This window comes from Lathyrus oleraceus, chromosome 6 (genome assembly GCF_024323335.1).
Source record: "Lathyrus oleraceus cultivar Zhongwan6 chromosome 6, CAAS_Psat_ZW6_1.0, whole genome shotgun sequence".
Taxonomy (NCBI): domain Eukaryota; kingdom Viridiplantae; phylum Streptophyta; class Magnoliopsida; order Fabales; family Fabaceae; genus Lathyrus; species Lathyrus oleraceus.
This window is the reverse complement of record NC_066584.1, coordinates 55,579,890-55,596,139: the sequence shown is the minus strand read 5'-3', so window position 1 is coordinate 55,596,139 and position 16,250 is coordinate 55,579,890.

Genomic DNA, 16,250 nt, shown 5'->3' with positions numbered 1-16,250 from the left:
TCATGCAATGATCCTAGGAAAATTAGATGATGATGAGAGAGATTAATAACCTACTGTTTATGAATAATCATCTCGTAAAGGAAAATTCACAAAGAAAATCATAGAATTTGGGGCTCAAGGGAAACATTGTTACCCTAAATGTCAAAATACAAATTCATAAAGAGATCTCCCCCTTACTTGTTAGTGCATAATCCTTCACGAAGCTCCTAACAATGATAGAATTACCCGCATGCACAATCTTTATTGTTTTCCTTTTGATGAATTATACTCTCTTTTAGAATTTTGGAGAAGAAGAAGAATAGAATTTTTAGTGCTAGGATTTTTCTCATTTTTCTTCCAAAAGAACACGTACTGTTTTTTCTCTATAATTCTCCTTTTTATTTTATAATTAAAATTTTAAAATTAATTCCCTTAAAAAATTTTAATTTTATTTCGTTGACTTCTCCCACTAATTTTTATTTTTCCAACCCACTAACTCTACTTATTTATAATCTTTCTAGTTAATTCCTATAATTATTTTCCTTGATAATAACAAACGCTAATAAAAAAATCATAACACACACAAAAATTAAAATATTAATAAAATAAAATTTTGGGGAGTTATAACTTTCTTCACTTATTTCATTTTCGTCCTTGAAAATTTACCTGAAGCGAACAAGTCAGGATAAGACTCTTTCATTTGGCTCTCTAGTCCACACGTCATGCTATCGTCAATTGTCATGCCCCATACGACTTTAACCAAAGGAATCTCTTTTCCTCTCAAGTGTTTTACCTTTTGATCTTTAATTCACAAGGACAACATTCATAAGTTAAGTTGTCTCTTATTTGCATATCATTTGATCGAATCACATGCGACGGTCCAGGAATATACTTACGAAGTTGAGGAACATGAAAGATATTATGGAGATTTTAAAGAGATGGGATAATGCAACTTGGTAGGAGACTTCGTCGACTCTTTTAAGAATCTAATAAGGAGCAATAAAATGAGGAGTAAGCTTTCGCGGCTTCATGGTCTGACCAACCCAATCCCTGGAGTGACTCTCAAGAACACATGTTCTCTTTCCTGAAATTCGTGGGCTTTTCTTCACTTATCATGATAACGTTTTTGTCGACTTTGCGACGTCCTCATATTTTCCTGAATCATCTTAACTTTCTCGGTAGTTTGTTGAACTACTCTGGGTTTTAACACGACACTTTCACTGGATTCACACCCACACAAGGGTGTCCTACACCTCATACCATATAACGCTTCAAAATGTATCATTCAAATACTATAATGGAAACCATTGTTATAGGTAAACTCAACCAGCGATAAATAATTATTTTAACTACCTTTTTGTTCTAAAACGCATGCTCTCAACAGATCTTCCAAGGATTATATAGTCTTTTTCATATGACCGTTCGGCCGCAGATGATAGGCATGACTCAATCTTAACTTAGTTCCCATAGATGTTTACAAACTCTCTCAAAATCTAAATGTGGATTTAGGATCTCTATCTGAAACTATGTTGGATGGAATCCCATGCAATATCATTGTTTCACTTATATAAATATCAACTAACTTCTTCAGTGGGTAAGTGATATCGTTCAGAATAAAGTGAGTTGATTTGGTCAACCTATCCACTATAACCTATATCAAATCGTACCCTTTAGTGATTTTAGGCAAACCCACCATGAAATCCATAGATATATTATCCCACTTCCAATCAAGAATTCTCAAAGGTTGCATCAATCCAGGTGGCTTATGATATTCTATCTTCGACTTTTGACAGACTAAGCAAGAATACACAGACTCGACAACATCCTTTTTCATGTTTGTCCACAAAAATAATTTCTTAAGGTCTTGATACATCTCAGTAGATCCAAAATTAATATCCAAACCACTTTTATGACCTTTTTCCAAAATGATCTTCTTAAGTTCTGACATATCTATCACACAAATCATATCCCAAAATCTCATTATCCCATCATCACCTACCTTAAATTCCACTTCTTTTCTTTGACTTATCAGTGCCAACTAATCCAATAAGTGTAAATCTAACTTTTGATCTTCTTTAATCTCTTCTAATACATTGTTAGTTACCTTTAACATACTCAATTTCATACTTTTCGGTGTTAGCTAACACACCAACTTAGATTTCTAAATTGCTTTATTAATTATGTTTCCTTAACAATCGAAGTAGATATATGCAACGACTTCCTACTCAAAGCATCTGCAACTACATTAGTTTTACCTGGATGGTAACTCAATTCGAAATCATAGTCCTTCGAAAATTACATCCATTTACTTTGCCCAATGTTCAGTTATTTATGGTTGAACAGATACTTTAAACTATAATGATCACTAAAAACATCGAATCTTTATCCATAAAAGCAGTGCCTACAAATCTTAAGCATAAAAACTACTCCTGCTAGTTCTAAATCATGTGTATGATGATTCTTTTCGTGAGTATTTAGTTGTCTATAAGAATAAGATGTAATGTGACCCTTTTGCCTAAGCACAACACCTAGACCCAACTTAGATGCATCACAATATAACACCACAAAAGATTCGTCCGGACATGGCAGAATTAAGATTGACGTGGACGTCAATCTCCTCTTAAGATCTTGAAAAATCACTTCACATTGAGAATCCCATACGAAGCTTGTGGTAGTACATGATATTTAGAATATATTTTACCCATATATAATTACCCTGAACATACATGTATATAATTACCCTGAAATGTTTTCTCAATCTCTGGCAATACTAGTTGTTTCCAATATCTTATGTCCGTACATGCATATAATTACCCTAAATTTTTTCTCAATCTCTTGGATCCAAATTTGAGCACCTTTTATATCATATCTTCCCTTAAATATAAGCGGGTTATTCTTTTGAAATCTTCCCAGCCCACATAATTCATCGGCTCCCTCATTTTGAGCACCTTGAAAAACCTGAGTAGCTTGAGAGCAACAATTTATTACTGCACAACCAGACATAAAAACTTATTGTAAACAACAAGGCTAGGAGCATCTAAGGGAATAAAGTATTAACAATGTCAACACATTGTTAGAACAATATTTGGTTTTGCGTTGATACCTTGAGTTTTAATGATAACAATGTTGTATTTGTGTGAGAATAATATTGGTACCCTAATGGTTTGTTATTGTGTAGCTTTAATAGCCAATTCTGATTCTGAATATATGACGTGCAATGTCATCAATATCTAAACAATGAGTTCCAAATCCATTTTTGCGCTGGTTATTAAAAGTTCTGAAAGATGTTCAATATTGTTGCTGCAATGATCTTTCTGCTTCTTTGTTGATTCACTCTTGAGAAGCTTGTGGCGAGACAATATGTTACTGCTGCAATATCCTCTCAGTTCATGCTTCTAGACATGACTCTGATCACCAAACTTCTGAAAAATGGCAAGCTTCTAAAGTTATGTTACGTAGCTGAAGATTCTGAAGATCTCAAGCCAGACGATTGAAGTTATCAAGGTTCTGACTTAAGATTCTGAAGACTCTGAAGATTCTAAAGATACTAAAGATCTCAAGTCAGACTACTAACGATGTCAAGGTTCTGACCAAAGATTCTAAAGTTTCTAAATCCAACTTTATGTTTCTTCATTTCATGCTTCATCAACTTTCATCAGAAGCCAATGAACTTTAAGATAATATCAAATGGGAACATGATCAAATAGTACCTAGTACAAATCGAATATCCTTTCTACTACCAGATTTCATGGGCAAGGACAGTATTATACATCACATATTCATTGATTTTGTGGGCGAAGGATAGTACCCAGTATCTCTCCTCTCCCATCCAACAGTGGGCAGCCGCTCCATGAGTTTTTCCCCTTTTGCCCTCTAATAGTCTTATACTTATGCTATATAAGTAAGATTTTGAGACTTGAATAAAACGTCGGTGACACAATATTTTGACAAGTCTATTTCTATGTGAAAAGTTACCATTCTTTTGTACACAATTTTTCTTTAAGTGTTTGTTTATCATTTATGATTATTGTAATTTTTTCATTATAGTATATTAAGTCCTTGTCAAGAAGATTATTAAAAATCTTCACAAAAAATGGAGATCTGTGGTAACTACTTTGAAGTTGGCAAAGGATATGAACAATATTGGTCTTGAAGAACTTGTTAGTTTTTTAAGAAGCCACGAGATTAAGCTCGAGGAAGATGAACCTCGGAAGTAAGGTAAATTTGTTGCTATAAATTCTAAGCCTGAGAAGACAAAAGCTTATAAAGCCAAAGAATAATCGGAATAATTTGATGAGGACTCGGAAGATGATGATGAGTTATCTCTAAATTCAATTAGAGTCAACAGACTTTGGAAACACATGCAAAATGGTAAAGGAAAGTTCAGATGAGCTAGAATGACTGCTAGTCACTTTTATTCTTCGTCTGGACAGAAGAAGCAAGGTTCTAGAAAGGAAGTTATATGCTTTGAGTGCAAAGAGCCAGTCCACTATAAATGATTGTCCTAACCTGAAAAAGAACATAAGGCCTAAGAATAATTTTCTAAAGGCAAGAAGTGACTGATGGATACATGGGATGACTCAGAATCCGAAGAAGAAGATTCTGACGAAGAAAAATCCAATGTTGTATTGATGGCAACTACATGTGATCCTGAAGGTTCTGAAGAACCAAAAGACAAGTTATTATCAGAATCAGAATCCGACTCCGATTTTGAAGAGGTATTTACTAACCTATCTCATTCTGATATTGAATCATATCTCCCTGAAATGCTGGAAAAGTACAAGAGGCTTCAGAGTGAATACAAGGACCTTAAACAAGTCCAATTAGTTGCCTCTAAAACTCACAGTGAGCTTGAGAAATATATTTCCTCTCTAAATGAAAAAGTATTTTCTTTAGAAAGTAACAACTCTGCTTTGAAAAACAAAATTTCAAAACTAAAGGAGGAAATAGTCCTAGAAGCTTCTGGTACTAATTGCGTCATTAGATATGACATAGAATTCCATGACTTTCTAGCTAAAAGTATAGATAGAAGAAAAATGGCTTCCTTGATCTTTGGAGTTAGCAAAAATTGGAAGAAAGGTTTAGGTTGTACATAAACTATAAAACCTGGCGAAAGTCATAGGTTGTAAATAAACTATAAAACTTGGCGAAAGTCATAAGGTAAAACCAAAACCTATTTATGTGCATTTCATGCCTACTGGCATTGAGCTTGATATTTCTTCACAAACACATAAACATATAAAGGATAAGAATTCAGTTCTGAAACCTAAGTATCATGCACAAATTCCCCAATGGTTATCCTTCTACTAAAAGACCAAAAGTTGTAAGAAACTATGGGAAAACTAACAATAGAGGACCCAGAAAGTGGGTACCTAAGGATAAAATAATTTATGTTGCAGACATCCTTAACAACTTATCTAAAACACCATTCATGGTATCTGGACAGTGGATGCTCGCGACACATGACAAGCAAAAGGTCTATGTTCCAAGATTTGGAACTTAAGCCTGGAGGCCTCACTGGTTTTGGAGGAAACCATAAAGGAAATATCATTGGCTCTGGAACTATTGGTAATGGTAAAATTCCTTCTATTACTAATGTTCTTTTAGTTGATGGTCTGATGCATAACCTTCTGTATATTAGTCAACTTAGTGACAATGGTTAAGATGTCATTTTTAATCAAAAGTCTTGTAAGGTTGTTAGTCAGAAAGATAGTAAAATCCTTTTTAATAGAAAGAAAGAACAACACTTATAAAATTAGACTTTCTGATCTTGAGGATCAAAATGTAAAATGTCAAATGTATGTTAAAGAGGAGCAATGGGTATGGCATAGATGTTTGGGACATGTTTGCATGAGAATGATTTCTCAGCTAAATAAGCTTGGATTAGTCAGAGTTCTATCCAACCTGAAGTTCGCTTCAGATGCTCTTTGTGCAGCATGTCAGAAAGGCAAGTTTTCTAAAACATCCTTCAAAGCGAAAACTGTTGTTTCTACCTCTAGACCGTTAGAACTTCTGCACATAAATTTGTTTGGGCCAGTGAAAACTATACATATCAATGGAAAGAAGTGTGGATTGGTCATCATTAATGACTGCAGTCGTTGGACATGGGTAAAGTTCCTGAAACACAAGGATGAGTCACACTATGTGTTCTCTACCGTTTGCTCACTAGTGCAAATAGAAATGAACTGCAAAATAGTCAGAGTCAGAAGTGATCATGGTGGCGAATTTAAAAATAAACATTTTGAAAATCTTTTTGATTAAAATGGTATTTCCCATGATTTCTCATATCCTAGAACTCCATAACAAAATGGAGTTATAGAAATGAAGAATAGGACTTTGCAATAAATGACTTGCACCATGATCCAAGAAACTGGCATGGCTAAGCATTTCTGGGTAGAAGCAGTTAACACAGTTTGTTATATTCAGAACATGATTTCTATCAAACCTACTTTGGGTTAGACTTCTTATGAACTGTGGAAGAACAAAAAGCCCAATATTTCTTACTTTCATCATTTTGGATGTGAATGTTTTATGTTGAACACTAAAGAGAATATTGAGAAGTTTGATTCTAAAGCACAAAAGTGTTTATTGTTAGGATATTCTAAACACTCTAACGGCTACAAAATCTTTAACACTAAAACACGAATCATTGAAGAATCAATTCATGTTAGATTCGATGATAAGCTTGACCCTGAAAAGTCAAAGCTAGTTGAGAAATTTGCAGATCTAAAGATCAATCTTTAAGAATCCAAGGATACTGATTCTGAAGAAAAATACTCAGAAGGCAAAGTTAAAGAATCTAAAGATATGACTCAACCAGAAGTTGTCGTTGGTGCAACTCATCAAAAGAAAAGTATAACAATAACCCCTCATTCTGAAGAACTGATTCTGGGAGACAAAAATGCTTATACCGTAACTAGATCTTCACTCAAACCTTCTGAAGAGACTCTTCTAGGTTTGATATCTTTGATAGAATCCATATCTATTGGTGAAGCTCTTCTAGATAATGAATGGATTCTGGCTATCCAAGAAGAACTGAATCAGTTCACCAGAAACAACGTCTGTGATCTTGTTCAAAAACCAAAGGGCTTCCATGCCATTGGAACCAGATGGGTTTTTATAAACAAGCTCAATGAGAAAGGTGAGGCTGTCAGAAACAAGGCCCGACTGGTAGCACACGGTTATAGTCAGCAAGAAGGTATAAACTATATAGAAACCTTTGCTCCAGTTTCCAGGTTATAGTCTATTCGTCTTTTATTTTTGTTTACAGTCAATCATAACATCATTCTTTATCAGATGGATGTTAAGAGTGCATTCTTAAATGAATATATTTCTGAAGAAGTATATGTGCATAAACCTCCTGGTTTTGAAAGCTCTCAAAATCCTGACTTTGTTTTTAAACTGAAAAAATCGTTATATGGTCTAAAATAAGCTCCTAGAGCTTGGTATGATATACTAGATAACTTCCTTTTGGAAAGTAACTTCAGAGGGAAGTGGACACAAATCTCTTTTGCAAAACCTTTAAGAATGATATTCTAGTTGTGCAAATTTATGTTGATGATATTATTTTTGGTTCTGTTAATGCTTCATTTTGCAAGGATTTTGCTAAGTCAATACAAGCAGAATTTAAAATGAGTCTGATGGGAGAACTCAAGTTCTTCCTGGGAATCCAGATTGATCAACGATCAGAAGGAACATATATTCATCAGAGAAAATATACAAAGGAACGTCTGAAGAAGTCTAACTTATTAGAATATAATCAAGCAAATACTCTAATGTATCCTACATGTATTATGGAGAAAGAAGAGGTAAGCAGTAAGGTAAATCAGAAGATATTCAGAGGTATGATAGGATCTCTCCTTTATCTAACCGCTTCTAGACCTAATATTTTATTTAGTGTTTGCCTATGTACTCGCTTCCAATCAAGTCCTAGGGAAACTCACTTAACTGTTGTTAAGAGAATCTTTAGGTATCTGAAAGGTACTACTAACCTGGGTTTATTTTATAGAAAATCAAGTGAATACAAATTAGTAGGCTATTGTTATGTTGATTATGCTGGAGACGAATTAGAAAGGAAAAGTACTTATGGAAGTTTCCAATTTCTAGTAGATAACCTGATCTCATGGTCTAGCAAGAGATAATCAACAATTGCGCTTTCAACAATCGAAGTTGAATATATTGTAGCTTCTGGATGCAACACTCAGATACTCTGGATGAAGAGTTAGCTGGAAGATCATCAGATATCTGAGAGTAACATTCATATTATATGTGATAATACTTCTGTTATTTATTTAACTAGGAATCCTATCTTGCATTCTATGGCCAAGCATGTTGAAATTAAATATCACTTTTTGCGTGACTATGTTCAAAAGGGTATTTTTCATCTAAAGTTTATTGATGCAGACCATCAATAGGTTGATGTCTTTACAAAACCCCTTGTTGAAGATAGATTTATTTTCATTCTAAAAAACTTATTTATGGATTTATGTCCAGAATGAAAATATGTATTTCAGAATTCTAGATTAGATTCTGAGAATGTTTTTGTTGACTCTGAAACATGAGCTTTCTGAAGTAAGGAAGTTCCAGGGATCATAATGGTTCTGATCATAAGCAATCTTATCGATTTGTCTTCCAAATTCTGAACAGTCGTTGCATTAAATGGTTGTCATATCGTTTGATTTCATGTGGTTCTAAGTGGTGACAACTGCACCACTTTATGAGCATGTGTGATAAAAGCGTGACACATTAGGTTTCATAATTCTTGGAATTAGGTTAAACTCTTACGCTTCCCCCTATGACTACGTATATCCACCTTGTCATCATTGAATTTTTTTATATAAACCCATTTCATTCACATTTTCACACTACGCACACAATATTCCCACACTTTCATCTTTCAAACCTAAAACACTCATCTCTGCAACTGTTCTTCATCTCCGCCATCTTCAAAAATGGTTGCTCAAAAACTCAACAACAGATTCAACAATAGTTTCAAAAACTGCAATTAGCTTAACCTAGATCTCCTCCTAGATCTATCACTATTGAAAACACTCCTTCATCCAAAGAAGAAATCATCGGTAGTAATATTCTGTAGGAAAATTATCTTATCTTCACAAAAATCGATCCACCAGAAGTTTTTGCATACTACATGGAGATCCGTCTTGAAGATAATATTGATCCTTTGGTGGATCCCTTAAATCTCCCGGATGAATACCTAGTTGTTCTGCCGCTTCCTCCTCCTTCCCAAAACCCTTAATTTTTCTAAAAATTATCTTCGCACCTGTGTGTGCTTTTTATTTCTATCTTTGCGTGTGTGTATGTGTGCTTTTATGTTTATTTGAATACATGTTTCAATTCTCTATTACTTTTCTCTATATTTCCTTCTCTACTTTTGTTTGTATGTTTTTCAGCCCTTTTTGGTATAATCAATGATTTTTTTGTTTCCTTCTTATTATTTTCTTTTAATATTTGTCTATGTCTTTTTTATTGATAACAAAGGGGGAGAAACATATCTAAGGGGAAGATTTGTAGCTACTTTTATATACTTAAATTCCTTAATTAAGAATCCAAACATTGAATAATGTTTTTTGCTAACAAATACTTCGAAGAATAGTTTGTTAAAAATCCAAACATTAGAGGTTATGTTCAAACATCATATGTTCTTATAAAGTTTCAAAGATCAGAATACAAGTTACCAGTTTCAGATGAAATGGTCTCTTATTTGAGTTTGTAAATCTTTCATGCTGATGATTGAGAATCAGATTTAAGTATATAAACCTTCAAAGATTTAATGTTCTGAACCTATAACATTTAGTATTTGACAACAAGTTCTTCTGAAAGTTCCTTTTGAAAACCGTGGAATTGGATCTTGCTACGAGGAAGAGTTTCCTCTATAGTAATCAGACTTGAAAGTCAAGTTTCTTTAAGAAGATAACCAGCTCTAAAGCGTCTTCAACAGAACTTAAACAAAGCTTCTGAAGTGAAGCTTATCAGAATATTAATGTTAACAAACAAGTGCTTTGGACAACATCAATCAACTTCTAAAGATAAACCAGATTCTGACTGAAAATTTACTTTGGTACTTCAAACAAAGGTCAATCAAGAAAGTGTTCTTTCATTCTGATTTTATATTTTTAGGATTATACATCTCAGGGGGGTTGTGTGCTTCTATAAGATGTGTTCTTCTGTGATTACACTATACAAAATTGTTCATCAAAATAAATGTTTTGTCATCATCAAAAAGGGGGAGATTGTTAGAACAAGATTTGGTTCTGCATATATACCTTGACTTTTGATGATAACAATGTTGTATTTGTGAGAAAAAATTTGGCACCCTAATGGTTTGTTATTGTGTAGCTTTAACAACCAGTTCTGATTCTGAATATATGACGTACAACATCATCGGTATCTGAACAATGAGTTTCAAATCCGTTTATGCCCAGTTATTAGAAGTTCTGAAAGATGTTCAATATTGTTAGTGCGATGATATTTCTATTCCTGTGCTGATTCACTCCTGATAAGCTTCTAAGGAGACATTATGTTGCAGTTGCAACATTTTCTCAGTTCATGCTTATGGACGTGACTCTAATCACCAAACTTCTGAAGAATGGCAAGCTTCTAAAGTTTTGTTACATAACTAAAGATTCTAAAGATCTCAAGCCAAACGATTGAAGTTATCAAGGTTTTGAGTTAAGATTCTGAAGACTGAAGATTCTAAAGATACTGAAGATCTCAAGCCAGACTACTGACACTATCAAGGTTCTTACCAAAGATTTTGAAGTTTCTGAATCCGACTTTATGTTTCTTCATTTCATGTTTCATCAACTTTCATCAGAAGTCAATGAACTTGAAGATAAGATCAAATGGGAACGTGATAAATAATACATGGTTCAAATCGAATATCCTTTCCACTACCTGATTTTATGGATAAGGACAATACTATACATCACACATGTCATTGATTTTGTGGGCGAAGGACAATATGCGGTATATTTCCTCTCCTATCCAATAGTGGACAGCCGCTCTATGAGATTTTCCCATTTCCCCTCCAACGGTCTTATTCTTATGCGATATAAGTAAGACTTGGAGAATTGAAGAAAACGTCGGTGACACAAAATTTTGAGAAGTCTATTTCTTTGTGAAAAGTTATCATTCTTTTGTACACAGATTTTCTTTACGTGTCATTTGTGTGAAATATGCTTGTATAGAAGCAACTTGTAACACACAAAATATTATTCAAATTGTTTGTTTGATTCCTTGAGAAGACAAAGAAGGCTTTCTTTATGAGTCCTTAAAGAGACTAGGGTATAGTTAGATCCTTGAGAAGACAAAAAAGGTTATTCTTTGTGATTATTGTAATCTGTTGATTATAGTGGATTACATCCTTGTGTATAAGACAAAATCATCTTGACGGGTGAACTGGAGTAGCTTTGAGTTTCAAGCTAACCAGGATAAAAATATTTGTGTTTTTTATCTATTTATTATTCACCTGTTAGTGGTGTTCTTGTTTTGGAAAAAGTTTTTGCTTGTAAAACCCAATTCAACCCCATCCCCCCTTTCTTGTGTTTTTCATACCTTCACACATATGTTGCACACAAGAGCATAATAACTCATAACACATAAGGCCATGATAATTGACCACCAACTATGTGGCACCCTAAACTCTAATAAATTTTTTATAACATAACATATGTTTCAGAATAAGTAATTATAATATCAAAAGAGTATCACATTAACATATATAACATGGAAAATTATCATAACTGAGTACTTTGATAAAAACATAATGACAGACAAAATAATTCAAAGATATGAATCACAACCCCAATGTTCCAATATCAGAGCTTTATTATTAATTAAACCAACTAGTTGACTTAATACTTCAATAAAAGACAAGCATAAATGATACTAATAAAATGGTCTTCTACACCATCTTCCATATTATTCTTGATATGACCACAACACTTCATGTAGTTGTTATACCTACAAACCTTTGACCTTATCCATATTCTTCTTGATCCCTTTCAGTATTACCTTATTAGCCGACTATGCTTGCCCATTCGCCTATGGGTGAATGAAGTATTTGTAATTGGTTTATACCCTGATGTCTTTGCATAAATCGATTACGGTGACGCTGGAAAATTGAGTTCCATTATTTGAAACAATGATTCTAAGTAAACTAAACTTACAAATGGTCTTTTCCAACAAAAGTGATAGACTCTCCCTGAGTTATCTTGGACATAACTTCTACTTCTATCCACTATGTGAAGTAGTCTACTCATATGTCCAGGAACTTCAATTGGCAAGAAGCTATAAGAATTGGCCCTAGAATGTTAATGTCCCAATGATAAAATGGACAAGGCATTGATATGAAGTGGAAGAGTTCAACTATCCCATGGTGTAGATTATCGTGCCTCTATCATTTTTCATATTTCTTAATGAAAGGTATGTTATCTCTCATTAATGAGGGCTAATAGTAACATGCTATTAACAATTTGTGAGCCTAAGCGTTACCGCTAATATGAGTGTCGAATTCCCCTTAATGAACTTCGGTAAAGACCAGGGAAATCTCGTGTTCCTACAGACATCTCTTCATAGGAATGGCTCTTTATTTTGTAAAGCTTTACTGACATAATGATGTATTTTGACGCACTCTTACGAATTTTCTTTGCTTCTGACTCGTCTTACAGCAACTCGCTTGATTGTATATAGCACACTATGAATGCCATCTAGCTGTGAGTCTGGGCGACATCTATAATAACCGTATTTCCATCATCTATGATAGGGATGGTGAGCGTTTCTTATATTACAATGCGTACGAACTCTATTTTTTTTATTTATCCGACTTGGACAACATGTCTTCCCTAAAATTCTGCTCCTTGAGCGCATGCTCTATCTCAAAAGTTTTGAGCGCCCGGATAAGACACATACCTTTCTTAAGTACCTAACCATATAGGGATCTTTCACCTGATACTCACTAGAGACTTGCGTCGTAACAAGCCGAGTGTTGTTCTTGGCTTATAGAGTCGTCACACCCACTTCTAAGGTGAGGTTCATGTTGGCGATGAAGGCTTCATATTCAACCTTATCATTACTAGCCTTAAATTTAAACTTTGATTACTACTTGATCAATAAGTCACCCAGTCCTTCTAGCAATATCCCAGTGCCTCTCCCTTTGATGTTAGAGGCTTCATCCTCTAAAAGAATCTAAATAGGGGAGACCTTCACGCCAATGGGTGTACTAAACAATGCTAGAAAAATATGTACCTACAACTTGATGTTGCCTCTAGGAATATACTGGATGTCGTATTCATATAGTTCGAGTGCCCAAGATACAATTCTTCCGCCCAGTTTTACTTCTTAAGGACTTAGCATACGGGATAGTCTATTTTAACCAATATCTGATGTCCTTTCAAATAAGGATTAAGCTTTCATGTGGTTACCACCACTGCCAATTCAAGCCTTTATATCTCATGATAATGAACCTTAGTGCCCTTGAACACTTTGCTCACAAAATAGGTAGGCCGTTATACTTTATCTATTTCTTGGACCAGCATTGAGCTTAACACTTGATCAGTAACAAACAAGTAAATATATAACGATGAACCTGCTATCAAGCATGTCATAATGGGTAGTGACACTAAGAACACCTTCAACTTCGAGAACGTATGCTCGCATTCATCCGTCCATTCAAACGTCACATTTTTCTTCAATGTGGCAAAGAAGCAGAAAGCCTTGTCACCTGCATATGAAAGCAAATATGAAAGGGCGATTAAGCGTCCAATTAGTCGCTAAACCTCCTCTACATTGAAGGGACTCATTGTAACACCCTAAATTCAATTAATTAATTTAATTTAATTATTTAGAATTTTATTGGATTAATTGGTGTTTTGAATTATTTGTTGTGTAATTGTGGGGGTAAGTGTCATTGAAGTGGAGGTATATAGAGAGTAAGAGCTTAGCATGATTATTTAGAAATTAATGAGAATTTTAATTAATTATTAAAATAAATAATATTTTTTATTTTAATTATAAAATAGATGAACTATTATCGAGTTGGGCAAGTTTCATAATTAGAGAAAGTAATGAGGGAGTATATATTCTAAAATTAGGGAAAAAGCCAAGATTTTAGAGAAAACTTCAAACGTGTAGAAAAGAGGCAACAAAGGGGAAGAGGAGAAAGCTAGGAGATTGAGGAAAGGACTCATAGAAGTTGCACAACTTATCACCAATTGCTGAAAATTAGGTAAGGTTGGAAAATTGTTTCAATAATAAGGGGTGTGATGGAAGGGTAAGATGGAGGAATCCTTAACCTCCTTAGGATTGAGTGTTCTAATCTCAATTAAGATTTTCGTGTTATAGTTGTTGTTTTATGATAGAATTAATGTGAAATTCATGTGCCATATGTATGCATATATTTTGTTTTGATGTTGGTGATGATATTATACCATTGATTGATGTTTGAAAGTTTTTACTTTAATTGTGTTAATGATGATTTAGAGATGATGAGCGTGATGTGATTGTTGTAATATGTCGTGGATTCGTGAAACTATGGAGTAAATGATGAGTTAGGAAGTTATAACAATAAGAAATTGGATTTTGTTTGATGAATTTTAGTAAATTAAGTGTTTCAATGGTTAAAAAATGATTTTTCTACAAAAAATAGCAGTATGTGCCGACCTATATGGGTCATAGGTCGACACATGCAGTCAGCACATCTAACAGAACATTACAAGCTTTAAAAATGAAATATATAAGTCGACTTGTAGATGTTATGTACCAATCTGTATAGGTCATGAACCGACCTGTAGATGTTATGTATCGACCTGTATAGGTCATGATTCGACCTGTATGAGTCATGTGTCGACACATAACTGCCAAAATGTTGTTTTGCACTGTTCGACGATTTTGGCCATAACTTTTGATCCGTATACCTAAATAATGTGTCGGTTGAAGCGTTAGAAAACTAAATCTTAGATCTATAACATGGTAGTGATAGGTGAATTGTTTGAGTGTTATTCATATGCCTAATGTGTTGGTGAAGTTTTTGTTCATATGTTCGATTAATAAATTATTGACATATCCCGACGATTTAGGTCATAACTTTCATTTCGTAAATTTGATTTTGATGTCGTTTGAAGTGTTAGAAAGCTAAGGATCAGATATATAACATTATAGGGATTGGTGAGATGTTTTAATATTATTCATGTGCTTAATATGTCGATAAATATATTGGTTTATATGTTTGGTTGATGAATAATTGCATTGTTGTAATATCGTGGTGTAATAATGATATTATTATGTCGATGATGTTATGATAATGATGTTAAGGTGTTAATGAGTTATTTTTGTTTATTGATGTTATTGATGTGGTAACATGAATTAACTGTTGCATGATGAATGATGTGATGCATAAATGGTGAGATATGTATGGAGATCCTTTTGGTGAACCTTGTGGTGATAATGCATGTTGATGAGAGTCATACATCATGATGTACGGGCTTCGGTCCAATTTTGGTATGCTCTGGTCCAATGGTATGGATCGAGAGCGAGTAGTCAGTTTCCGGTGGAAATCAGTGAAGTGTTACCTATGATAATGGTAACGAGTTTTGGTGAGCCTCGATCCTATGATGATGGATCGGGTGCGAGTAACTAATTCCTATTATGGGGGATTAGTGAAGAGTTACCTATTGTGATGGTAGAGATTTGGTGTATCCCAGTTCCAAAAGGGAATCTGATCCTATGGTGGGGATTGGGGAACAAAGTGAACATGAGTGTTCATATTTGGTACCACATGCATGTCAAGTTAGTGTTAAGTATACAACATAAGTGTCACATTTGTATTGATTGTTGTTTATATGTTGTTGATAATTAAGATGTTGTCATTATGATGTTGATGACGAGTTAGGTGTCAGAATGTGATGTTGTTGTGCATGATTGTGTATATGTTTTACTATATTCTTAATTCTATATTGTTTATTATTAAAATGAATTATCACCCCTTCAGTTTGAATGTTGCCTTTACATGGGAATCATGCAGATACTCAGGAGTAGATATCGCAGAAATAAGTGGAAGCTAGCTCCTGGAGTTACTTCTTAGTTTTGTCGTTTAATTATAAGTGTCTTGCTTTGATTATGTAACATTAGGTTGGGAACGCTTGTTTAGCTTCTTATGTCATGTTTATGTTAAAGTATTACAACTGATGTGGTTGTTGAGATGATTTATACAACTTTTTTTGTTGCATTACGAAAGCTAAAATTATTATGTTTTA